This window comes from Calidris pugnax, unplaced genomic scaffold (assembly GCF_001431845.1).
Source record: "Calidris pugnax isolate Ruff unplaced genomic scaffold, ASM143184v1 scaffold182, whole genome shotgun sequence".
Taxonomy (NCBI): domain Eukaryota; kingdom Metazoa; phylum Chordata; class Aves; order Charadriiformes; family Scolopacidae; genus Calidris; species Calidris pugnax.
The window spans coordinates 2162656-2186682 of NW_015090968.1; the positions used below are offsets into that span (position 1 = coordinate 2162656).

The window sequence follows — 24027 nt, forward strand, 5'->3', positions numbered from 1 at the left end:
AGCTCTCTGAGTATTAGTCTCAGCATATGGCTCTTCTGCACACGGACGGATCCAGTTCTGCAGCCTATATTAAGGTTAATGATCACAAGTAATATCCCTGGACTTCACTGTGATCTCATGCAACTTTAATTCCACGGACTTGAACAGAATCCCCTTAGCTTACAAAACTATGAGGAGATCAGGACCCTTGTTTGTAGTGACCTCAGTCACACAGGGACTACTTGACAAGAAAATGTTTACGTGATCGTAAACTTTAATATACTAAAATATTAAATTGAAGATGGACTCATTATGTGCAGTATTTAGCAAGACACCTAAAGACCTATTAAACAGTGAAAACAACAAAATACAGTTTATTCTGGTCAAAAAAAATCTGACATCAGTCCTTCTATAGAAAGTTTTCATTGGGATTTTTTTGTTTTTTGAAAAATTCCTCTCCCTTAAATTATGAATGGGTTAAAAAGAAGGTAACTCTGGGGCATACAAGGCAATCTAAACAACGGTTAAAGTTTTAACTTCAGAAATGCAAAGCTTCTTAAAGCATACTCAGGAAAACAAGCTGTATGCACTGATAAAATTGTATGTACTGAAAATTTCCCAGTATCTACACTTTACTACAAAGTATAGGTATTGTTATGTTAAACAGAAAAATATTTTTTAGTAATTCACTGAAATCCTATTTCCCCACAGCTCTTTCAAGACGGGTAGTGTTATCGAACTGTAGTAGTATTTTCACAATGCACGATTACAGAACTCATTAATAAGAAAAACTAAATAAACAAAGAACCTGGTAACAAACTGCAGGCGCATCCATCTCTAGGTCACCAGCCCCAAAAGGTTAACAGATGAAAGGGAAGTTTTCCTGTGAATTCACAGGGGAATAACAGGCTTTTGCCCCCATTAGCGCCGGCCAGCACGAGCTCTCATATCAAAGCCAGGGTTGTGCAACCGCCCAGAGGGGGAATAACAGGCTTTTGCCCCCATTAGCGCCGGCCAGCACGAGCTCTCATATCAAAGCCAGGGTTGTGCAACCGCCCAGCTCACACCATTAAAGTGGCACCAGGCCCCCAGTAGGATCACTGTAGCATCCAGAGCTAGACCTCAGCCGTGGTTCTTCTCCCATTCCACGAAGCAGCAATGGACATGTGAAATACAGACTGTCCAGAAAAGCTCTTCGCAAAGACAGACAACAAAGCTGCAAAAAAACTCATCCTGAACAGCATCTGTCATCTGCCCTAAATGCTTGTCAAGCAGCAGTTGGCCAAGGAGATAAATTATGATCTAGACCTTTGAGGATTTCCTCCAGAGCCACCACACCACTGGTAGAAACATATTGATGTTCTCATCTGTCTCTGCCCATGGTCATGAATTTAGCACACAAGTAGAAAGACTAAATTTCCGCTTCTGTCAATGTGGTATTTTTTACAAGTCCTAAATTCCAGTCCATCAGAAATGGTGAACTGATGCAAAATTTGAACACAAGGGTGAAATAATGAAGATTATACACACGTGGAAAGACCACAGTAAGCATATGTTGCTGTTTAACATTTGCTCTGAGCCACGGTCTCCCTGTGAGGATCTGAGTATTTGATACGTTTATATACAGGACATAGACAGTCAAAATGTGTCATATATTTCAGTTGAAGAAAATTAAATGTTTACTATTAAATTAGGAAAACTGGTATTTCTTCTGCAGTGCTAATTTTCAAACAAGAATCAGTCTTATCTGTTGCCTTCATGAATACTGAAAGAGTTAATTGATTAGTCAAATGTTAACAATTGTTACTCAGGCTGTGCCATGAGATTATGTACTCACACTGAGAATCAATGGTAATTAAGTAGCTGATCAATGCAGGCACCTTTTCAATGTGTACAAAGCTCAAAATACCGGTCCAGTTGCTAAAACTAAACATGAGGAGCGAGAACTCTTCACTGAATGTCAGTTTCTTCACTGAAAACTCTCTTCTCTTCAGTGTAATGCTCAAAAATGTATCCTTCTCCCTTTCTGACGTGGAGTAGAGAACTCCATGACATTGACAATACATTTGGATTTAAGAACGAAAACCTCTATTAGACATCGTAGCCTATTGTAGATAAAATCCAAGTAAAATTACCAAAGTAGACTGGTATCCAAGCAATCCTGGCTCTGTCTGAAAAAAGCAGGAAAATAGAACCTACTCACTTATCAGTGTCTTTAATCTACACATTATTGCAGAGATCACATCGAAGCATTTCTGATGTACTTTACACAGCACTTTTAAAAAACTTGGAAAAATTATTTCTAATATGATTCCCATTAAAACTTTCATTTCATACATGGAACTGCTCTGCCTAGTCATGAACAAGTCATTAATGTGTAGTGCTGCCTCAACTGTACATACATGCATGTAAACATATACATGTATGGACACACATATAGTGTTTCCATGTACAAAACCAGAAAGCTGCACTAAATTGACTATAAAACGAGACGTAGCTCATTGAATCAAGAAACTTATGTTACAATTTTTAAACCTTGTAACCTAAATATTTTACAATTGTTTTTTGTTGCAAGAATCCCCCCCCTTCACTATTAAATTCAGTCAAAATATTGACAAAAACCAGAGGCATTCAGAATTTCTCGTATTTATAGTGATACTTAATGTAACTTTCCCAACTTACAGTGGACACAGTCATAACAAAAAATATTACATAGATATAAGGGAGCCCTCAGCGAATCTGAAGGTTATATATATTTTTGCATGAGGCGAACATTCCATAGCCTGTTCCAAGAAGGATGTCAACCTTTCAAAATAAAATCTATATCAGCTGTTTAAATCTAAAATGAAATGTTATATAGCACATAACAACTGATATTCTATCTTGGTTTGCTTTTTATTTCATCATCACAGAAAATAAATTTTCTTTTTTACATGCTTGCATGAAAAACTTGAGATAGACAGAAAAGGACAGCTTTAGCAAAAGTTTCAGGGAAACCTTAGGAATTAAAATATTTCCTACCTACCTCTGCTACATGACCTGAATTCAACATTTTATATCCCATGAATATATATAAAACACAACACTGCAATAACTAACATTTTTCCTTTTCAAATAACTGTACTGAATATTTTACTAGTGCTTCTTCCAATGAGTATGATGTAAGATACTTCTGCACAGGATCTATGTGTAAGGAATGTGTGTGTGCACGATTACAGCATTTTCATATAAAGACCAATATTCTTCTGAACAAAGAGCAAACAGGATTTTAACGATACAAGTTTTGCTCTTGCTGCATACACATAACAGCTATTGATGTTAGGAAAAAAAACACCACAGAGAAGCCTTGAAGAAAAATGCTTTGTAGACTGAAGAGGATTTATCCACAGTGTTTAAATTAAAGCACATAATACTCTGATACTGAGTAACATTACTTCTACTGAAATGTAGACTCTATAATAAATTCAATCACCTACTCTCCATATAAACTGGGGCAATTGCCTGTTCCTCCTCATTTCTTAATATGTTTGATTAACAAAGATAACAAGGCATCTTTTGTCTGAAAGTTCCCTTCATTAGGCTAACAAACAGGACAAAAACTGATGAAGCACATGGTACAGGTTTGTACACACTCTGAAACAACCATTCTCTCAGCCATGCTGCACTGCCTGCAGAATCTCAGCAGGTTTGTCTAGGAAATATATTGGCCTGTCCTGACTAGAAAAAATATAAACCATAATTTTGGCTGTTGTTTTCATTCCTTTTATACTGACCAATAACTCAGTTTTCTTATATCTGGCAATGCAGCCTTTTATAACATGGTTTGCTTTGTACTGGCATTTTTAGACCATTTTTCTTTAACTGTCATGTATCTCAAACAGCTTTAAGGAATGAATTACTGTGTTCGAACAAGCACTTCCTCAGTATGATATGAAGCACATGGATCAATCTGTAGGTAGTAATAAGAGAAGGAACATGATTGTTTGTGTTTGTGGATTAACCTTTGGAGTTTTCAGATACGGAACTCAACAACCACCAACTGAAAGAGATCCCCAGCATAATGGCTTATGTGAAGGATAAAATCTGTAACAACACAACGTCACCTTATCTGAGACCTCTCTAACTCAAGCCTGAAGAGCATGATGTAGGTCCCAAGCATACAGCCTTTACTCACATGCATTAGAAGCTTTTCTGCAGGTCCAAACTTCTAAATGTTCCCAGAGATAAAGTAACAAACGATCCTGGACTCAGCTATAAGAAACACTATAAGCCAACAACCTCTGCTTTTGTCCATTTTCTGAGTTATTGAGTCTTACAGGGAGGAGCCTGAAAGACCAGCTCCAACATTTTTCATTTTATGTCTCTGACTTTGGACATCATTTCTTTCTCCTTCTTTGAAACAGGAGTATACAAAATAAAAACTCAACTTCTGAAGTCTTTGGGTTATTAGAATACTGTATAACAGGCTATTCATCATGATTACCGATCAAAGTATTGAAAAGACTATCAAAAAAAGTAGATAAAAATACAAAGGCTTCCACAGATATGCCCCTGTTATTTTAAACTGAGTATTCAGAAAGCTTATTTTAATAATTAATCAAATAGCTGTATTATAATAGCAATAAATGATTTAAGATGTAATTAACTCAATTATAAACATTTCTTATGAATACATAAAAGATTGAAATTCATTAACATATAAAAACCATTACAAGTTTTGGTCTATAAATACACTCCAACAAGACTTTTAACTGCTGAAACCAAAATGCACAATATCATCCAGGATTCATGAAAGCTAATACAATGATATCAGGATATTCCTTCCATTTCACATAGTCTTGCTTCCCGACTAGCAATCTTATCGTTATAGCTCATATAATTCCTGCTTTGATATACTATGAGCTATTTTCAGTCTCGAGTTATCTCAAAAAGCCCAGCTACCACTGTCTCAGATAATATTTCTGTTGACTTCAAAGTTTCTCTGGTTTACATAGTGCAACTCAGGCAAGTATAAGATCAACATATTTATTACAAAGTTTTATCGCCTAAAACTAAAGTTAATTAAGTTCTTTATGCTAAGTGGAGGACACTGCAAGACTTATTGTTCCAGTAAAAGACCTCAGTAATATTTTCAGGAGAGGGAGGGGAGGAAGAGAGTCATTTCTAAGAAAAAGTTTTAAAAAAAAAGTAATAAGAGAAGCATGTTAAAAATGGAAGAAGCACCATGACCACAAAACCAAAAAATAGTTTCAAAAATATAATAGCACAAGAAAAAGAGCAATGTTGGCCTGCGCACAGCAAATGAAAGGCATAATGAAAACTGCTCACTCACACTGTTTTATTCGAAAAAACATATGGAGTTCAGGTTTTCACTCTGTTAGTACTGAATGCTATTTTTTGCTTTATTTTTTTTTACAAAATAGCATCCATGGCATTGCTTTCTAAGACAAGAATTACGTGCAACATGACGTTTTAAGTATAAGCAGGAGAATTTTAGTGTTACCGGTTGTGATGTCTAAAAAAGCAACTAACCCAGCTCTACCCACTGGTTACCACTGGCAGCAGGGAGCCAGCCCATGCAGGGGGCTGGAGAGGTGCTCTTCCAAAATCTGAGTCCAGGTTTCTGAACTCAGCTGGAGCCTTCACCCTGACGTCAAAACATTGGCGATACCTTCACCTATGGAATTGCCTTCTCCTGTCTTCCAGAATTTGTGTGTAAGACATCTAGGACCTTAACGCATTGGCATGTACTTCATGAAAAACATTGGGTCTTTTAAAAATATGCATAATTATATTAGCAAACGCAGCACATAGGCCTACAGCCCCTGTTCCTCACAAAATGTAAATACATACCGGAGACATTGTTATTCTTTTTTCCAAGTTTACCAAGTAATTTTTATGAATTTGATATTTGCTGCAATTTATGACTACTGAATTCAAATCAAGGCCTCTCTCTGCATGCGGGGGGACACAGTGGCTCCTGTAAGCCTGCTTCCACGTACACCCTCATGCGATGGTTAAACACCCATATGTGACCTGCTGCTTTTAGTCATGCAGTGAAAGGGGAGGGAATACACTGCATCTCTTTCTTCTTGCATGCAATCCCAATTTGCTCCCAAGGAAATACATCCCTCTTCATGCTATTGAATATCCCAAAGTAGAGTATCATGTGAACAAAAAAGTAGGCAAAAACCAACAAAGGTAAACAAAACGCCTCAAATTAAATTAAGCTGAAGAATTACTCACTGCAAATTACCTATATATGTGGGGATGTATTTAGGACACATAGAATTAAATTAGTGTGAGAAATTTTTAGAAACTTAAGCAGAGGAAGAAAACAGAAGCTGAATTACATATAATCACACCCTCATGTCATCTTTAAGAGTATGTCAAATTAGAACGCTTAAGAAAACGCAGGAAATCTAAATGTGGTCCCTGACGGGCTGAGCCTGGGCTCCATTTCAAAGAACTTTTTCTCTAGTTGTCTGCTGCCCCTTTTAAACCTGATAATGGAGACTCAGGTCTGGTCAGCTTCAGGCTGGCATTTGTCTTTGATGACTAATTTTTTCTGTGTCTGCATATCTCTTCAGGCAGCTAATTTCTGATAAGGTTTACTCTTAAAAACAGAAAAGTCTAATATGAACAAGTCATATGAAACCAATAAATACATTTACCTTTCACAACATTAACTTTCAAATCATACAAACTAATCAGGCCTTTGTAATTTGCACAAATTCTTAGGAAAATGCCAAAGCTACATGAAATAATGATTCAAATAGAGACATTTTTCCTTTTTGTTCAATACTTTGTCCTTCATTGATGGCTGCCCTGATGGCAGGGTAGTGGATTATGAAGGCTCTGACGCTTGAATTGGTGATTGAATTTAACAGCTGAAGGTGATTTGTTTGGGGCCTCAATCTTAAACCTCTTCTCCTGCAAGTAGGTTTCAAATAGTGTACTAACTAGTGTCTCTGCAAATTAAGGAAACTGCAGATATGAGGGAGACAGGGGCTTGATATTATCTGGGCAAGCTACTTTTCAAGTCTTACAGCAGATCCTTGGACTCATAAGTGTTTTGTCAAGCTTGAATAATGTGAATGCCTATGAATTTTCATATGAATAAGAAATTCATCTATATGAATATGAAAAAGAATTTCATCTTCACTTGAAGACATATTGATCATTTTAGAAATGTGGAATAAAATTCTCTGAATTCACCAGAACATTGTGATTTAATTTCCTGCTCAACAAAGGAAACCACTGAAACATCACCTCATGTACTTATTACTTAAGCACTGCTAAACTGATACTGTCAAAGTGTGACTTAACAAAGCTCATAATCCACAGGCTAAGCCCGACTCCTTCATGTGAATAATTTTACTAAAGCGAACAGTCCATAGTAGAGAACAGACAAATTTTAGCTTTGGTACTGCCGTGTTAGCTTCAAATGCACGTGAGTGTAGCCCTGTCTTTATGTGAGATTATTATACAGTACCAACATCGTACAAGATGTGGCTACAGTTCAGTGGTAGCCCAATGATTCCTACAGGTAATTTCCAGCACTGTTTTTCTTCCCACATGAGGAGCCTGAACTTAAAATGTTCTTTCAGACCGTACTGAACCTAGAACACAAGGACTTTTGTCTACAATTCTGCTGATCGTATCAGCGAAGTCGACCTAATGAATCACTTGTTCACCCTCAGCACTGGCTTTAATGTAGATAAAATCAGTAGCAACCTTAGAGGAAAAGAGCCAAGACTTGCAAGCTAGGTAAAAATAAGGCACTGTGTTTATACTTCTCTAAAAGAAAAGAATTTAATGCCCATTTCCTGCAAAGGAGTGAAATAAGAGAACATCTGAAGGACAGAAGACACAAGCCTAACTAGAAAGTCGGGGATCTTCTCTAGCACCCAGGAAGCTGTTTTTACAGAATCCAATAAAATCACAGCCCTTTCTGGAATTACTGAATAGATTGACATAAGCAGAACTAGAAGATAACAGATAACCTTAAGAAATAATTTGCCAGCTATAAGGGATATAAAAATCTAAGTAATATGACTGCTATACATAGGACAACAATCTCAAATTAAAAATAAAACTCTCTCCCAAAGAGTTCAATGCTAATTTTTTCCCAATGACCATACAAATGAACAGGTGCAGGGTTGTTTAACTGCTCTTGAGGAAGTGCTCTGTTTGCCAGAGAGAAGAAAAAAAAAACTTCCATGAATGCAGTCATAAAAATGTCTAAAACTTAACCTTTAATCTTCTTTAGCTAAGTAAATAAACTAAGTGTAAGATAGAGATTTTAACTTTAACTAGACATATTTACAGTGATTGACTTTTACCATGCGGTGAATTTTTGCTTATCAGATCTTATGCTTAAAAAGAATATTATCCAGTACATTTAGCAATGCAATACCCTCATCAATTTTCATTTATTCACAGGCATATGAAAGTTGATGAGCAAAATTTCAAGAAAAATTATAAAGGCATGCCATTGTTTAATGGTTCATGGTATTTTTCCAGTTTTGTAACATAAAAGCCAATTATTTGAGATAGAGCATTAGTTGCCAGTGGAAAGTATTCATATTTTCTTTTTTCACCCAATCATTTTCAAAGTTTGAATACCACCACCAGCTTATTGTATCATATGAAACACTATAAAACTCACTACACTATAACACTATAAAACAATGAACAGATTATCCTACAACTATTCTTCCTCCAGGTAGAGAAATAAAACCTTAGAAAATAGCCTGGTAGGGTAGAGTTAGATCAGGCTGTTAGACACAACCATGAGCAATCTAGATATAAATTGCATAACCCATGAGTATTTCTGAGCAGCATCACGATACAAAGAAACTCTGCTGCCTGTGTTGTGCCCATCCTGAGCCCACGGCTCATGGTAGGGCTCTACAATATTCATCACAGCTTCATGAAAGCTGTGCTATGTTCTCAGGGCTGCAAAAGCAACGCTTTGCTGACATTGAATATGTAATGAGCGGTTACTCTCCTCTCTGAATTTTCCACCTACGAAGTTTCCACCATAGGCAGAAGGTGCGTTCGCAAGTCACTGGCCAAATGCACAAATTGCTGTTGAGCATGAACTTAGGTTCTGCTCACAGGAGACCATTTCTTCCCAAAACGTGCAGATTCTCTTTGCTCTCTCTGGTCCCCCTCCTTCTCCGTGGCTCAGCTGCTGCAGCAGAAGGCAGCAAGACCCTCTCTGACCCAGCCTCAGTGCTTACAGCAAGGGTCCCTAAACGTAGGGAACTCATGTTCTGAATATAAGCCCTAAAATACAGCTGTTTCCCTGTTTAAGTACAGCCACACAACTGCAAACTACAAGAGCTGGCCTGTTCCTCAGGCATCAGGACACCTAAGGTAGGCAATCTGAGCCCAGCCATCAGGGGCTCTCTGATGAAAGCCCGTGTATGTACATTTTGGTATTTTTAATATCTACAGCGCAAATATTTTTGAAAGGAGGCCATCAGGGCTCTGATGAAAGCCCATGTATGTACATTTTGGTATTTTCAATATCTACAGCGCAAATATTTTTGAAAGGAGGAGATGCAGGAGGGAGAACTGCATAATCGTTCACTGCAATTAACTCGATAGCTCTTGCTATAATTCATGATGGGTTTTATTGGAGTAAAAATTTACCTGATATCTAGGATGCTGAAAGTGAAAGTTAAGTTACGTGATACAGACCTCTGCTTTGCAAAGCTGTTACAGCTATTATCATAAACACCAAATCACTGGACAGCAGCTACCTCCTACACCACACTTCAGCTATTTAGATAACGAAATAATCATAGTATTGGAGATGCCTTCCAAATGGTATCTCGGTTGTTTATACAATAGTGTAAGACTAAAAGTCCTCAAAAGCCTTGAAAACTACTGCTCTGTTACTGACTTTTGAAGTTCTGACCCTTGTGGTAAAGATACTGAGTAACCTACAGCAACTAGAAGTACAGGATGTAAAAGACAGCTGAGCCAGGCGCCTACAGGTAGGTAAGCAATGGTAAAATCAGATTGTAGTAAAAGTGTAACTCTTCAGTACTTCTCCAGAAAGCCTCCAAAAATACCTCCAGGATTTCTTCTTTTGTGGAGACAACTTTCTCAGAGCTGAGCTCTCCAGGAGCTGTGGAACTTCTTAAACAAGTAAGAATGAGAGATGCTTTTTTACAAGTAGAGGAAAAAGCTAATAACTCTTCACAAGAGGAGAGAAGAAAGAATATATATATATTTTTTTTTTGCTTAGCCACTCTACCACTAAGAAAAATAACACAAGAACCTTAAGGAAAACAAATGGATGACAAACAAGAGGGTAAAACAAGGATAAAAAGAGAAAAACCTACAGAATTTCAAAAGAAGGAAGAGAAAGAGAGAGAAAAAAAAGAAAAACCTTAAAGTATTTCTGATGCTTTTTGAGAACTAGATCAGAAAATTATGTGTCAAAAATATTGTGATTCTCTCTATTATTATATCTTAGGGGACACTTTCATAGTATTGTGATGGGAGTAATTATTATACATACATGGAAAAAGCATTTTAGGGGATGTGAAAATATCACCACTTTAGAACTTTGCACTAATTACACAACACCACATTCCACTGAAAATTAGAACTATTACCATGTTTATCTTACTCAAAGATACATTATGTTTTTACATTATGTTTTTTACCTTGTAATATTCAAATGTACTATTACTGCACATCTTTTCACCAAACTGACCACTCACTAATTACTAAAATTGTTCTACCATACTGGGGTAGAAAATTAATACTGTCAGGAAAGTACAAGGCTCTGAAATGTTGTCAAAACAAAGAATATTGATCTTCTTAAAACACTGCAGTTAGTATATAAATCACCCGAAAATGATTGACATTAATATGTGCCTTTTGTGCAAATGCACTTTATCATGTACCTTTTTGACAGTAATAGCATTTTATTATACTGCATGGCACCTTAACATACTCTACAGACAATTTTTTCAATTTGAGAGTTTCCATTAGAAAAAATAGTTGTTGAGCAAAAAGAAAATTAACTGTCTTTATTCAGTTTGATTTAATACCTTGTCAGTTTGGTGCATTTTTTACGATTCTTTGTATAAATAAAAAGTTGAAAAGAGCTATTCTAATGGTAATTTGGATCAACCTTACAAACATATGATTCCAGGTTTCTAAAAGAGGCCCACTTGAGGGGGCTTTAAAACTGAACAAAAAGAGCCCTAGGGCTCTACAACTCACATTTAACCTACTTACATGAAAAAGGAACTGCTTTGGTTAAGAATAAACTTCCACAAGCTCAGGTTCAAACCAAACATGCCAGCATATTAGTGAGGAAATGAAACAGCAAATAGTAACTCCTTTCATACTTGTAAAAGAATACTGTATTTATTTAAACACTTTGGCAGAAATTCTCATTTTAATTAAATTGCATTTACTGAAATAACATTTTCATAATTAAGAAAAAATAACCAATTCCTTTTAAAGACCAATGAAAATCACAGCAACCTAAAATATATGGAGAAAACATATAATTGTGAGAATAAATCTGTCTGACTAACTTGGGACATGAGTCAGGAAAAAACGATAGTCTATTTTTTGTGCTGGACAAGCCTATGCAATGCAGCCACAATAACCCAAAGAAATTAACTTCTGTCTGTTTGGAAATCGTTGTAACCAGTACACAATTTAAAAATATGGTTGCATTTGATGCAGTTTTTTCCTTCTGAATGAAGCTACTTGCTGTCATCACACGTTGCTTTTTCTTTGTGTCCACTTATCATGAAAAGTAATGGAATACCCTTAGAAATGAAGATTTATCTCACTCTGCTGTTCAAAGTGGTGAAGAGAAAGAAGGGTAAGATACTTGGAAGATCCTTGCCACTCACCGCTACATCCTAAAAATCAAAGAGTGACTGTGAACGTTTTCACTGCGAACTTTGTGTAGTCACGAGGTCAGGGACAAGGAAATGGTTTCACTGTGAACACGAGGGTGAGGACATACATTTAAAATGATAAAAGCAGCTAAAACCAAAAGAGAACAAAAAGCTAATTATCCCTCCATGAAATGGTCATATCATTCAATCCATGTGCTGGCAAGCTACCTTAGTTTAAAATCCATGCCTACATTCCTGAGGTCCTCATCATGGGGATAAAATGTATCAGATCAGTTTTAGGCATGTGTCATTGATTAGTTTTAATACTTATTAGGAACACTTTGGGAATGGAAAAAATGACACAGTCTACAGTAACACTTTCTATTGTACACGTTCGCCATCCAACTACTTTATCACTTCAATCTTATCCTTCACCAGGTCATTTAAATATACGTTTATTTGGAAACAATAGTGCAGCTGCTGCTTGTTTGCACTGTTTCTAGAGTTACTCAGCAATTTAACTAGTTCACTGCTTGCCGAAAGGGAGAGGAAGGATGGCAAAACTCAGGGAAACACAGAGGCACAGAAGTGAACGTCCTCAGTTTCAGCTGTCAAGGCCTGTCCCATTTGCTCACCGTTACGCCTGCTGGTTGGGTCTACTGGAAAGTCCTTGTCCTGACGGCTGGAAATTTATTCACAGTCGATAACCATTTGCTCTTATACCAACATTGTCCTTTGACTGAAATCTCTTTCCCCTCCCTAGGGTTTTTCCCCCTCAGATAGTTATAAAGAGAAATAGTCTCCTCTCTCGTCCTTATTTTAACAGACTAAACAAACCAAGGAGTTTCCTCCGTGCCCCCGAGCTCAGGAATCGGGCTCAGTCTAGACATGGCAGCACCTCAGCCACCTTCTGTGAGGGCTACGCTGCCTCAATCAGGACCACCATGGCATATCCCCTGCTTCTGAAGACTGGACAACTGGGGTGTCTTTGGACTTAAATCGGCATAGAAATAGCCATTGATGGTTTCTTTTATAATAGGCTGTCCCTTCCTGTGATCATCCTAATAACCCTTCCTTACACCTGTTTCATTCTGAATGAGTCTCCCTTGAACACAGGTGATAAGAGAATGTGATCAGACACCGTCTGATCACCAGCATCTAACAGCACTTTACCCATCTCTACCTGAAATCTCTCCCCAGAAGAACCTGTGGACATTCACTGTCATTACTGTCACAGCTCACCTTGGCAGTTCATACTTATTCCAGTCATTCCCCTCTTCAGGGGATGATACACTCTTATTTGTGTGACTAATCATAGCACTCAATAAGAAAAAATTAAGACCTCAAATCCAATCCAACAGGTCCTGTGATTCCTTTCACCTGTCCTTTCAGAATCTTACCCCCTCAATTGCGGTACCTTTATCTCTCTAAGATTATGTTGCCCATTGGTGTCTGTTATTTCCATATCCATATGCTTCCTCCCCACTTACTCAACATCTTTTTTCTTGACTGAATACAATATGTTCAGTTCCAGTATTGAAATGCTAACAGAAAATTTGTAGCCTCTACCTATCTGTACAGCACAGCTGCCATACTTCTTTCCTTGTTCTGTTTTTATTTATAAAGTTGAAAAACCTTGACTGTTTCTCTTACTATCATTTGCAAAATCTAACATGCTTCACTTTTTGGCCATTTTCACCTCCCTGATAAGACTTTAATCCTTATAGCTTCTCCACTTAGTCTCAATGCTCTTCTTGAGTTGGTTCTTCACTCAGGCCTGGAGTCCCTCAGGACTTAAAAACTTTTTTAGCTGGTGCTTTAGAAATAAAGTTCAATCTCTGCACCTTTGACTGCAAAAATTTCCCAGTTTCTCTTATATTTAATTCTTCGATCCACAGGTCTTTCTTCTGAAATCTCTTTTAAAGAGACTGCAAAAGACTTTCCTCCTCCTATCAAAATGGGAAATGAGAATTCCTGTCCATGGATGCTTCTGTTATTCAAATACATGCTTACTTGTAGCTACACAATATTTTTCTTACTTTAGAAAAAAAGCCAAGCAATTCAATTTACCAGCTCATAACAGCTCAACATACTGCTTTGCTTTCTGCTTCTCCGGATTTTCCTTATTGGTCCTGGCTGCAACTATTCTCTAACCGTGGTTTGATTTCTTTTCTTATTGATCTTTCCATCTCCAAATTGGAAAAATTAAATTCAGGAATAAGACGTGAAACTAAGCGTACAGAGGTGTATATATATATGACTGTGTGTACACAAATATATGCAGTTCCTTTGTAGTCCAAGCTCATTCTGCAGCAAAATGTCATTGGTTTGCTGGATTTTTCAGTTTCCTTCAAAAAAAAAAAAAACAACGAAACAAACTTGTCTTCTTTTGCTGATCTCTCAATTAAGTGTAAATTGAGTCAGTTTATGATCACCCACTCAATATTGCTATTCTACTGAAATGTCCTCCTCTTCTTTGAGCTTTTTCCCAGCCCCTGACAGGATCCATGGCAGACGGCAGCATTACCTGTCCCAAAATGAACCCACGTCTGTGGATCGCTTTTAGCTCCTCTGGTGCCAAGGACATTGATCCTTTTCAACAAGAAACGTCCACCTGCATGTCTTGCCTTTGTCAGATGCTGGTACAGATCATCCAGCAGTCTGCATCTTCTCACAGTTTCCTATCTTCTGCAATTTCTAGCTATTTCTGGCTCCTGGCCCCTCTATTATCTCTCTCTTGCTTTGCGGAGATAGTATATCAAAAAATTGCTGCAGAGCAGCTATCTTCTGACTGTCCGTTTCTCTTCTTTATTTCCAGTGCACCAAGTCCCTATCTTAGTTTTATTTCTTCCCAATTATTAGATTTGTTCCTCTGCTTTGCTAGCGGGTCACTCTTTGTACCAGAATATCTGGCCCCTTTCAGATACTTTTGCCCATTAGACACGTGCAGATCTGGAGATGCCCATGCAACTTACTCTCTCCCTTTATTTTTTGTCACACCTTCACACCCTCACCTGAAGTGCCAAGTCACTCTGACACACACTTCCATTCCTCAGCTCTTTTCTTCCACAGGTTTTACAAACAGGAGCTCTCATTCTTCTGGACCTTGCTTTTCACAATGCTGTGTTTTAATGTATTCATTGTTGAACTAAAACATTCCTGCATATTCAAATGTTCAGACAGAGAAATGTTTTAATTAGTCACTACATTCATCTGATATTTGTCTAATGTGTTTCAGATGTTGAAACGCACAGTATAAATTACAAAGAAAATCCAAATTACACAAATTCACATAGAAAATGAAATATGATTGCATAAAGTCTCTAAATGCCTGAATAAGCATACTTCAGATTCTGTGTACAGCAAGTTGCCTCCCATTTCTATCCAGATAAATAATGTGCTCAGTTGCTTCTTTTATTTATTTGAATTATCACTATACTAAAGTAAATAATGCAAGGTCTCATGTTTACTTAGTATGGAAAACAGAAACAGTGGTTTGAAAAAAAATATTTTTTTTTCCAGCAGGTATGCACTTGACATACATACTAAAATTAAGATTTCAGTTAATGAAATTACCGTGTGTTAAAGAAAAAAAAAAAAAAAAAGAATGTTTCAAATCTACTGTATGGGAAAGAAAAAAAGCACAGGGGAAAATCATTAAAGCTATAGCCACATAAAGCCTTTTCCTTTCCTTTTCAAAATTTTTTCTTTAATGAAATTTTCTTCTGACCATTGGTCTATGCATGATATAGGATCCTGGCTGATTCACTCAAGCTGTATTTTGTTTTCAGCTCTGGCAGCCTGCAATTCAACCCCTACTGCTTGGCAAGATGGAGGCTTTCACGTTTTCACATTTTAGAAGCCCGCACTTTGCAGCCAGTTGCTCAAATGTAACACAGGTTCACGTGTGTATTCCACAGAAAGCACAACAAAAAATAAACTGCCCTGTGGCCTGAGAACGGGTATTCTCAACCGCTTTTGGGTGCTCAGAGACTAAGATTCATGGGGCACAAGGTGCTGGCAATGTGGTCAGCAGTGAGTTGGGGAGGGAGGGAGGTATGACCCAAGGGTCCTGGCCATGGCAGCGGCTCCAGAGCTCCCTGGATGTGAGGTGTCCCAGGTGTCTTGTGAGAGAAAGAGCTCATCCTGGCTTGGACCACGTAAGGTTGGACCACCTTCACTATGAGGACAGGCTGAGAGAGTTGGGGTTGTTCAGCCTGGAGAAGAGAAGGCTCCGAGGAGACATTATAGCAGCTTCCAGCACCTAAAAGAGGGCAGTATGGGAAAGATGGGGAGGGACTCTTGATCAGGGAATGGAGCAACAGGGCAAGGGGTAATGGTTTTAAATTGAAAGAGGGGAGATTGGGAAGAAGTTCTTTACTGTGAGGGTGGAAAGACACTGGAACAGGCTTCCCAGAGAAGTTGTGGATGCCCCATCCCTGGAGATGTTCAAGGCCAGGCTGGATGGGGCTTTGAGCAACCTGGTCTGGTGGGAGGTGTCCCTGCTCATGGCAGGGGGGTTGGAACTCAATGATCTTTAAGGTCCCTTCCAACCCAAACCATTCTGTGACTCTAAGGCCTTTAACACCATTGCTACCACAGTAACATAAATGCATAAGGCCAGGACAGACCCCAGCCCGCAAGGACTACTATATACTACATTCCTTCTTTCAAGCCAGAAAAATGCTGCAAATATTTTATGGCATATTTAGGACATTATTAATTTTTCATTTTCTATCAAGGAATGGGTGAAGAAAATCATTAATTTACAGACAGCGATTGATGTGCTTCTCTTAGATATTACATTTTGAGCCTCGATATTGTGGAGACGGGACACCTCCAATATGAAATGAATGAGAGGGAAGCACTCATGGAAAAATTGTATTTATTAACATTCTGACATTTTATTATATCCCCCATTTCTGTTAATTGTACCAAGAAAGCAGACACAAAATTACATGCACTATGATACGTGTGAACATTAGACCTCAGCTAGCTCTCTATAGGAATAAGAAATATAATAAAATCAACTATGTACATAAATAAGAAAGCATGGTTCAGGACAAGTGGTGATGAATGAGCCCATCATGGAGAAGAAATAGTCCAGAAAAAAATCCCAGAGCTGAGTAGCTTTATCTGGGGTAGAGCCAAATGCAAACAGGAGAAGGCTAATTTTGGCTGCAAATACTACAATACAAAACCAGGTATGCTTCATTTTGCACCCTAGTGCTGGCCCCCATGGATGTCTCCTGACTTCAGGATGGAAAGACAGCTGAGTGTGACCAACCCCCAGCCCACGGAGATAATCTTGTAGGGAAATCTATTGTTAAGTGGGGAGAGGATCTTCCAACAAGCCCCTAGGGTATAAACTGGGTCTTTGGGTCCTCCTTAGATATGGTCTCACGTTTAGTATGTGCAGGCTCAAAACAGCTTGTAGTGATTTTGCTATTAGTTCTCCAACTTACATGCTCAAAATGATCCCCCTCCCAAACTCCAGGCAAAGTGAAAACATAAACAAAAATGGAAGAACTTAGTATAAAATTTGACCCTCAGACATTGGTGTTCAGTAAAATGTGTGTAGTTCCAGTTGAGATGTAACATCACTGTGAAAAACAGCCATGTCAAAATGTACTGGAAGAAGCAATGAAATAAAGTCTACAAAGCTTAAATTAAATTAATTACCTAGTGAAGAACAAGGATAAAATTATTCATAAACCTCCTGCAAACTGTAATAAACCTGGGAAATAACTTTTGCACCAAAAAGCTTGTGTGATGTTTTGAAAAAAGGTGTAATATCTCTCTACAAACCTCTGTGTCATTTCCTTAGTCCGTTCCAGCTACAACAGGACAACATGGAAGTAAAACAAGGAATAGTCTGTCTTCCTGAACAAGGAGTCATTTTAAACACAGGTTATTTCAGGAAAAAGGGATGATCGAGAACTGGATATGTACTGATCTATTTGATGCTAAAAGAACAAAAGATAAAAAATATAGACTTTATATTCAATGCGATGCTTTCTCTTACACTATTCAGAGTGACTACCTCTACAATATAGGGCTCATACTTAATCCATGAGGCTATGCAGCATAATCTATCCAATACCTTGGGCTATCAACTCTGTCCAGCTGGTCATTAATCCCCAGGAAATAATCTGCACCTCAATTGTTACTGCTTAATTAAATGTAGCGATCCATCTGACATACAGAATAAGGATAGAAAGAAACCCTAATAGAAGGTGACTCCTGCAGAATTGGAACTCACTACCTTTCCCTTGTAGACATAATGTAACACAATGTTTGGTTACAGTTTATATGTGTTTCTATATATTAAATTATTAAGGGGATGCTTCCTATTGAATGCAATGTAGATGTACACCAGTACATAAATTTAACGAAGTAAACAAAAAAAGGTCAAATAACTCTTTCCGCTTTTTCTGTATCTATTCTCATCTGTAAATTCCTGAAGACAAGATCTGCTCAGTATTTTGAGCTTTTCCTAAGTCTACTATGCCTACTCTTGGCAAAACAAGGTGATGGTCTTTCAGATCTAGCAGCAAAGTTGGTAGGAGTTGGCAATGTAGTTCAGAGCAGGTTTTAACTCAACAGTTAACAGAAAACGACTGCTCCTTAGTTCAGACAAATAGGAGCACGTGTACACACATCATGCAGATGAAGAATTACTTGGCCTCTGTAGTGCCTCGTTACTGTAAAGAGTGTAACTTATCTGTATGTTGGATCTTTCTCCAAAAATAAAAGAAATTATGATTCATGTGTTTCCAGAATTATCAGGACTATGCAAAAGACAAAGCTCCGTATATCATAACTGATTCTGTAATGACTGTAGATCTTCTGCTAACTTCGCTCATATCACAACCATAACTCTCAACTCAGTATTTTATTATTCACTTAGCTTAGAAAATAACCTTTTCATTGTCAAGCAGCAGCAGCAGAGAAAAGCAAACATTTCAAACTGTAAAACATGACTGAGATAAACGAAGAGCAGTGGGCTCAACCACACACCGAACACAGGCTAAAAGGCACAAAAGACAACAGAGATTCCTTGCTGCCCTGGTACCTGACGATAGAGCTGATACAGCACCCAGGTACAGAACTGAATGCAGAAGTCCTTCCTCGAGCCATGTTATCAGAGAGTGACACAGGGAGGAAGGGATTAACATTCCCTGCTCAGACCCAGAGAAGCCCCTGCTGGGCGAAGAACAAACCCATCTGCCAGCCCACGTGCTCACCAGCCTTTTCTTGGTGAAACTGTTCACAAGCAGGTGGTCTACAGCAGTGCTACTGGTTTTAGAACGTGTCCATCTATCTACCTTGGGGGCTCAAGACTTCCAGCTCTTCTCACCTGTGCCACAGGCAAGATCTCCTCTTACTGCTTCCTTACATACCAGAGTAAAATTCAACTTTTTCAGGGCATGGCTCGTTTCTCCACTCTTAAATTTCTAGAAATACTCGCGGTTCTTTCAAATGCCATGAAGTATAAGAAACATTTCATGATTACTTAAAATTTTTTTTCAAAAAGGTCTTATATAATAAACCTATTTATTTTTCCCTTGCAGCCCCTTTCTAGAATTTATTCTGAATGTTATTTTCAATTGTAATGTTGTTTACACTGTCATTAATAAAGGATGAAGCACTATAATTATTTCATTTTCTTTTCTTATGCTATTCTCTGCTAAATAGTCACTAGAAAATTCAAAACTCATTCCTTTTGGCAGAAATTATGTATTACCACAGTTTGCAAAAATACTCAAACTGAAGTACTTACATTAATGACAGCTGCTACATAAAATTCACCTCGACTGACAGTCCCAGATGGGAAAGGATCACTAGGATCTACCTTTTTTTCCTAAAGAAAGGGGAAAAAAGTCTGAAATAGGTCTCAGACTCCTGTTTAAAAGGTTAACAAGTTATAGTTTAAATAATGTACTGTTAGAAAAGCCAAGCCAAAACTCCACAATAACAGGACACACAGAAGCTAAACAGGATAGGTTACCTTACACACAAAATGAAGCACCTTCTGTCTAAGAAGATGAGAACTGTCATTTTATTACAGAAAGTAAGTCACATAACGACTTATAAACCTGCTGGTGGTTAATTACTTATATCTTTTCTTTATTATAGCTATTCTAGACACAACACCTCCAACAATCCAATAAAGCTAATAGAAACCTGTTTAAATTGGATTTTTAGAAGTTACACTTCATTACCCAAAGAAAGAATGGTGGAAGTTTTAAGACTTGCATGTAACAACTCACCACCAGCCCGCCAGTGGGCCTCCACCTTAGAGCAGGTGAAGACCAGCCCCGTGGTACTCGTTCCCTTTAGAGAAACTTCTACATTTCTAAAACACAACAAAACAGTTCCACCTTTTGTTAACAGCTGAAGAACAAACATCTGTGGTAATGTCACCAGGGGCCTCTGCTATGCAAGCACTAACAGATAACAGTGGGAAAAACACTGAAATTATGTTGGCAATTTTTTCCACTAGCAAAAAGAGTTTCCCTTTACAAGGTGGCTCTTGTTTCTATTGTCAGGTCCTCAAAGGGGTCCACTGGTATCACTGGGGCTGTTCCTTTGGATGAAAATCGAGCAGAGAATTGAACTTTTTTGCTCCTGAGCAGTCTATTATGCAAAAAGTATCTGGCACGGACGCCTCAGGTGTCAGCTAACATCATGGTGAAAATCAGGCCCTTGTTCACTGATCTGGCCACCAAGTGACAATCTTCTGCCCTACGCCTCACTGCTTTGATTCTGATGAAGCAATCACACGTTGAGCTAAAGCCAGCATCATGTAAACAGCTCCTAAGGACTTTTCCCCTAGTAATGTACTAAATTCTCTTCTCTTTCAAGACCCGGATTTATTAACTTCTCAAGGCATTTTATGAAGCCTCCTTTTTGTTCCATAACCTTTAGGTAATGAGACTGTAAACACTAACTGGAATGGGATGGCTTGGCTTAATACCTTCTCCTTACAGAGCAGTCAATGAACCTTAATGATTAAAAACATGTTGTGATGACTTTTAGCACAAGGATATGCTCCCAAATAATAATGGATATCTGCAGCTTAGTACAGGAGAACAGGTGTACAAATGAGAACCGGTTTATCCAGATACCTCAACAGTTTGTAAATAATGTTCCCAAATATTGCAATACGTTCCACTTTCTCCTACTGTTGTGCTAGCCCGTAGCACACATAGGTCTCACAGGAATTAACAGAATACTTCATGGGTCCAAAAATCTATGGCAGTAGATCAAAAAAATACCAGTCCCAATGTAACTTAATGTCACTACTTACTGTAACAAAACTCGGACAAAGTGACTATTTGAAGGCTATATTTAAAATGGACAATTGACAAATCACTTGGCATTGGTTAAAGGGTGGGGACAGAGGTACAATGGTCTAATCCTGTGCAAGAAGTCAGGGATCCCAGCTCCATCTAATTGTGTTTCATGCTATGTAAGTTCATCTGGGAATGATTTTTTAAGTAGAACATAATTTTTCAGGTGATAAATAAATTACACCATGTTTTCATAATCGCAGACTTTCTATCCAAGCATCATTCACTACCAAATGAAAGTTTGGATTTATCACCCATCTCCTAAAGTGCATTTTTAAACAGAATGACAACCTGGAGGCCTGAATTCTTTCAACCTCAGTCACTGACTCAGGCTCCTAATACTTAAATGGCCCCTTTGGAGACTCTGTGTCTCTTCCCTGATGTCAGAGTATTCTTGATGACACAAGGACTAAAGACAGGTGGGATGAAACGTGGGCCAATGGGTACACAATCTTCAGTGATGCCCACATACTGACAGTCCAGGGGATGCTGTGTTTATTTTTCACACAGCGAAATTAGGGAAAAAAAGGATATTTTTTATTTGTGTTTTGTTTTTTTTTTTTTAAATAAGGACTATGTAATAATAAAAATCAGAAGAATTGGCAAGTTGTGCTACAAGACAGGTGCACAACCTAAAGCTATACTTGCTCATATTTTCAAAATGAATAGGTGTCAAGCTGGGAGTGTCCTTTTATCATGTCATGAACATGATTTAATGCTTGACCGGTTCACAAAAATAAATAAATAAAATTAGATTGTTACCATGCTTGTTTGCAAATACAAACCAATAAGAGCTTTTGCTGAGGTGAAATAAATCTGCATTACTGAAGTACTGTAAAGCACAATATATTAAAGATCAAATCAATCCACCTCTCACAGCAGCCGTAGCAGTATTTCAACCCATTTCAATGAGAGCTGCATCAGTCTCTAAGAAACCTTAATGTATGCTCTCTGCTAACCCTCCTCCCCACCCAAACGAAAAACACTGAACTCTGCTCTTGTCTTCTGGTTCAACATCATGTCTTTCCCCTCCCTCCTCCTGCTGTAATAAATATTCTCTCTCTACCCCTGTTACTGACAATAATGTAGGTGAACTCTGCACCACATACATCTGTCATTATTAATGACCATGGTGGAGAGAAACGATAGCTCACTCTTAGGAACCAAAAGGGCAAAATGCTTCAGAATTTTCCATTCATATTTTCTTTTTTTAAGCGTACTTGCTTGGTGACTTTCCAAAGTCATGAGCATGACTCGAACAAGAAAAATCTCTCAGTGTTTAACCTTTGCATAGAAAATTATTTGTTTAAACAGAGGGCACTTGTTACTTGGAAAGTCTCATTTGCTTATAATAATGCTATGCTCAGTATTTTGCAGAATACAATAAACACAACAAGATGTCTTAGTCCACATGGAAAATATTTTTGTTGCCAGCAACATTACATTTCTTTCAAACAAAAGGCTTAAATAGGGATCGTTTTCTTTGCCATTCATTCCCCTACCAACACTGCTAACCTAGACAGTAGAAAACTGCATCTGAACTAATTGTGAAAAGCCCTGCCAGAAGGACTGTGACCGTACGACTCGTACAGTACCCTCAACTCTCTCAGACAGACTGGCCTGATAATAGCACTTTACTGGGGCTGAATGTAAAGACTAGTTCTTTATAGGCAGCTCATGAAATCTTGACTTTTTTTTTTTTCTTTTTTTTTCTCTTGAGACAGCAAACAAAATTTGAGAAGCTCCAGCAGTTTAACCGCATTGCTGCATAAGCCTTTGTCCCCACCAGAATGACGTGCTCAGCACATCAGGTGCTTTCCATGTACCGGAACACATTGCACAAAGGTGCTGCACAGAAGGGACAAAACATACGTCTCTGGTAAATTTAGTGTTTGGAAACCCTACATCTCACACAGTGCAGGGGCAGTGTGTAACACAAACTATCGATGGTACCACGTTTTTTGCTCAACATGTACAGGCCCAGAAGACTCAAACTTCCTCTTTCCTCTAACATTTACACTGTAAATAGTTCTAGATATTTTCCTATCAGCTGTTCTGACCTGAAGTGAGACTGTGTAATAACCATTTGTTAGTTATGCTAGATGTGCCTGAATGGACAAACATACTTAAAAGCAAATGTAGTGTTGGTAATGACACATACGTAACAAAACCCCACGTAAACACTAGTCATTATGAGGTGACAAAGATGTTACCATAGGGCGATATTACTTCATGGACACATTATTTTTTTTTAGTAATCAGCTCACGGGTTAAAACTTTATGTTTGCATTCTACATGAGCTATATACCATACATACCTGTCACTTGTCTTTAGCATTTATGTTGATAAAACTTGTCGTGAAGGTTATTTTGACTTACTGGAAATAGGCTTTTCCAGAACATAAATTTTAAGGCTTAAGTAGACCTGTGTTAAACCACTAATATGTTCCGCTAAGTCTCTCTTGTCTTCACTCAGCCTCCTTACAATGTTTTAAGCAGTTTTATTGACATTTGAAATTCTGAAAATGTCAGCTCTTGGCAAGTGTTGCAGTCTAAAAGTGTTATTAGTAGTTCTCTTAGGAAGTGTAAAAGAATATTTTGTAGGAACAATTTTGTCTTTCAACAAACCTTTTGAAAATGATGTGATAACCACAAGTTCTGCACAGGAAAGAAAATAACCTGCAGATTCCTCAAATCATATTCATGAAACAAGTTTTTAGCAAAGTTATGTTATTTGGTGACTCACTAGTCTGCATTCAAGTCATGACACAATCACCACTTCCCAAAGTACCGTTAGGTTCTCAA

At 37.9% G+C, this 24027-nt stretch overlaps 1 protein-coding gene across 3 annotated transcripts in view; it reads right to left on the reverse strand.

Annotated features, from left to right (window-relative positions):
- Positions 1–24027, reverse strand: part of TOX (thymocyte selection associated high mobility group box) — a 242962-nt gene that overhangs the window by 195052 nt on the left and 23883 nt on the right. The window lies entirely within an intron of this gene.